Source organism: Chrysochloris asiatica, unplaced genomic scaffold, assembly GCF_000296735.1.
Source record: "Chrysochloris asiatica unplaced genomic scaffold, ChrAsi1.0 scaffold00068, whole genome shotgun sequence".
Taxonomy (NCBI): domain Eukaryota; kingdom Metazoa; phylum Chordata; class Mammalia; order Afrosoricida; family Chrysochloridae; genus Chrysochloris; species Chrysochloris asiatica.
Window position 1 is genome coordinate 10764722 of NW_006408586.1, and position 3744 is coordinate 10768465.

A 3744-nucleotide genomic window follows, 5' to 3' on the forward strand; every position below is an offset into this window, starting at 1 on the left:
AAAAATCTGTACCTGGACCAAGAGGTAGTTGTTCGAAGAGAGCATGGGAACACTGAATGTTTTAAAATTGGGAAAGGTGTGTGACAGGGTTGTGTTCTTTCACCATTCTTGTTCAATATGTATGCTGAGCAAATAATATGAGAAGCTGGGTTCTATGAAGGAAAACGTGGCGTCAGGATTGGAGGAAGACTCATTAGAAACCTGAGATATGCAGATGATACAACCTTGCTTGCTGAAAGTGAAGAGGACTTAAAATATTTACTGATGAAGATCAAAAAGCACAAGCCTGCCCCCAGGTCACCAGTACACAGCCTCACTTCATCTCTGCATTTAAAGTCCCCAGTGGCTCCATTTCTCCATGCCATCGTCTCTGCCTCCATCTCCGGTGTCAGTGTTTCTCTAGGTAGGGTCCCCTACTCCGCTCTTCTCCCTTCATAATTCCAGGGACCTCAGCTCCTATACTGCATAGTCAATCACTCCCCTCCTTTTGCTACAAAATGTCTACCTTTACATTTCCAACCCTCACAATCATTTCTGATAACAATTATTCACTATTGTATCACAAGAGACCCATCCACATCTCCTTTCATAAGCCCCACCTAGATAGATTGGATACTACTCAGTGGAGATTCTACATTCCTCCATGCCCTATAGATCTTGGTTCCCTCTTGAAAGCTTGTAAGCCAGTCACTTCTTGCCTTTGTAGCATCCCCCATTCTGTGTAGCCAATGTCCTAGTTGCCCACCCCGATCTAATCTGTGTATGGAGGGGGTGGGAATGATCCTTGTTGTAAAGATTTGTTCCCTCTTTTGAGCTACTGCATCCATAGGTGTAGGTCAAGTTCTTCTAATTGTATCAGATTACTCCTTTTTTCCTCTTCTTTCTTCTTTTAGTTGAGCTCTGATCACCCAGGCATTGAAGCCAGGGCAAGTGGGTCAAGTGGGTATTATCTGCAAGTGTGAGTGTACTTATGCATGTGCCCTCTCTTCTTATCAGCTGGATGTTTCACTCTCCACTGTAGTCCTCTGTGGCTATGTCACTGATTTTGGGCCCAAGATTATCCAGGTCTTGCCACACTGCTGGCCAACCAGGTCTCCACCCAGGTTCACAGGAGTCTATTGAACATCGTAGGGCTTAGCTCGCAGTTTCATTGCTGTTTTTCCTTCACTTCCCCTTATCAGTGCCGAACATGATCACCAAACAGAGCGTGTATTCCCATTGAGTCTTAGTCTTAGAAGGAGGTTTGCCCTGAGGGGACCCAACTACCTTCTTTGATGTCTCCTGGGCAAGCCACTTGCTTGTTCTTGTAGTAATCAGTCGGTCTGCCTATATTGTTTTGTATTTTTCCTGTCAGACTTTCTTTCAATATGTATCTTCTGTTCTTCTAGCTGCTCCAGGCTGGTCTGCTTGTCCTTTCAAGTGGAAATTTCCCACCTTAGAAGAAAGATTCTGGATGCTGTTCTGGATTCCACCTATGGTCTTATTTAATGCAGAGAATCTGCATTACTCTGTAAACTACTAGACCTCACTGGAAAATTCAGCAAAGTGGCAGGTTATAAGATCAACATACAAAAATCAGTTGGATTCTTCTATAGTAAACAATGACAGCACTGAAAAAGACATTAGGCAAGCAAAACCATTTACAATATCCACCCAAGGGATGATATGTTTAGGAATACACATAATCAGAAAAACAAAGGACTTATACAAAGAAAATTACAAAACACTACTACAAGAAACCAAAAAAGACTTACAGAAGTGGAAGAACATACCATATTCCTGGATAGGAAGACTCAACATTGTGAAAATGTCAGGACTGCCCAAAGCAATTTGCTGGTCTGTTTCTAATTGTTGGAGATGCTGTGTTAATGTGTTAATTTTGGTTCTTTCTTCTTTTTGGGTGTGTGCATTTATCACAATAAATTGTCCTCTCTGTTAATTTTGGTTCTTTCCTCTTTTTGGATGTGTGCATTTATCACAATAAATTGTCCTCTCAGCACTGCTTTCACTGTGTCTTAAATATTTTGGTATGTTGTTTTTTTCATTCTCGTTTGTTTCTAGAAATTTTGTGAATTCACATTTTATTTCTTCTTTTGTTATTGTTGTCAGGTGCCATCAAGTCGGAACTGACTCATAGTGACCCCATGAACAGCAGAACGAAACAATGCTCGATCCTGGGCTAACCTCACTACCGCTGCCACACTTGATGCCATCAATAGGGTGTTATTCAGTTTCCCTATATTCAAATTTATTTCCTTGGTCTTCTTATTGTTGATTTCTAGTATTATAGCATTGTGGTCTGAAAAGATGCTTTGTAGTATTTTGATGTCTGTAAATTTATGGAGGCTTGCTTTGTGACCTAACACATGGTCACTGGAGAATGTGCCATGTGCACTGAAGAAGAAAGTACACTGTGCTGTTGTTGGGTTGAATGCTTTGTATATGTCTATGAGGTTAAGTTGGTTGATTGTGTTATTTAGTTCCTCTGTAGCTTTGTTGAGTTCCTTTCTGGTTGCTCTGTCCCTCTTTGAAAGTGGTGTATTACAACCTCCCACTATAATTGTACATTTTTCTATTTCTTAAATTCTGTAAGGTTGGCTTCATAAATTTTGGTGCGCTTTCATTAGGAGTGTAGATATTTATTATGGTTATGTCCACTTGCTCAATTTACCCTTTGATCATGAGATAATGTCCTTCTTTGCCTCTTATGCTCGTTTTTGTCTTAAAGTTTACTTTATCGGAGTTTAGTATTGCCACTCATGCTTGTTTATTGTTGCAGTTAGCTTGGTATATCTTTTTCCATCCTTTAACTTTTAGTCTGTTTTTGTCTTTGTGTGTAAGGTATGTCTCTTGCAGGCAGCATATTGAAGGGTCTTGTTTTCTTATCAATTCTGCTACTCTCTGTCTCTTCTCTGATGATTCAATTCCTTGAAATTCAATGTAATTATAAATAAGTATGAATTAGTTGCTGCCGTTATGTTATTTTTTGGGGAGTGCTGTTCATTCCTTTGTCCTGCATTCCTTCTTGTACTGAGTTTGTGTTTTTGTGCTATTTCTTTTCAATTTCTGCTTAGTTTTCATGTTTGCTTGTTCTGCTTGCAAGTTCATTTTCATGGTAAGTTATGGAGTATTAACTTTCTTTGGGGTTACCTTATAGTCTATTAACTTTTCCCTCAACTTAAGACAACCTATTGTATCCTGTAATCTACCTGACCTCCTCACCACATAGATCTCTCTTGCTACAGTTTTCCCTTATTTGATATTATTATTGTTTTGATCTTCAGTTGACCTCCAACTCATTTGAATTCATTGTTTGTTCTGTACTGGACTCTACTATCCATCGTCTGACTTTTGGGTGGTCTTGCCACGACTATCAATTGCTGGTTGTTGTTGGTTCTTGTTAGTTTGCAGTCCAATGAACTTCCTTTAGGATATTTTGAAGTGCTGGATTGGCTTTGATAAAATCTCTTGGCTTGTTTATCCTGGAATGTTTTGATTGCACCATCATATTTGATTGACAGTTTTGTTGGATAGACAATTCTTGGTTGGCAGTTAATTTTTTCTTTTAGGATTTTGTATATGTCTCCCCTTTGCCTTGCCTGCATGGTTTCTGCTGAATAGTCAGAGCTTAATTTGATTTGCTAGCCTTTGTAAGTAACATTTCTCTTTTCCCTGGATGCTTTTAGGATTCTCTCCTTGTCTTTGATTTTGGAGAGCTTGATTATTATATGTCTTGGTGATTTT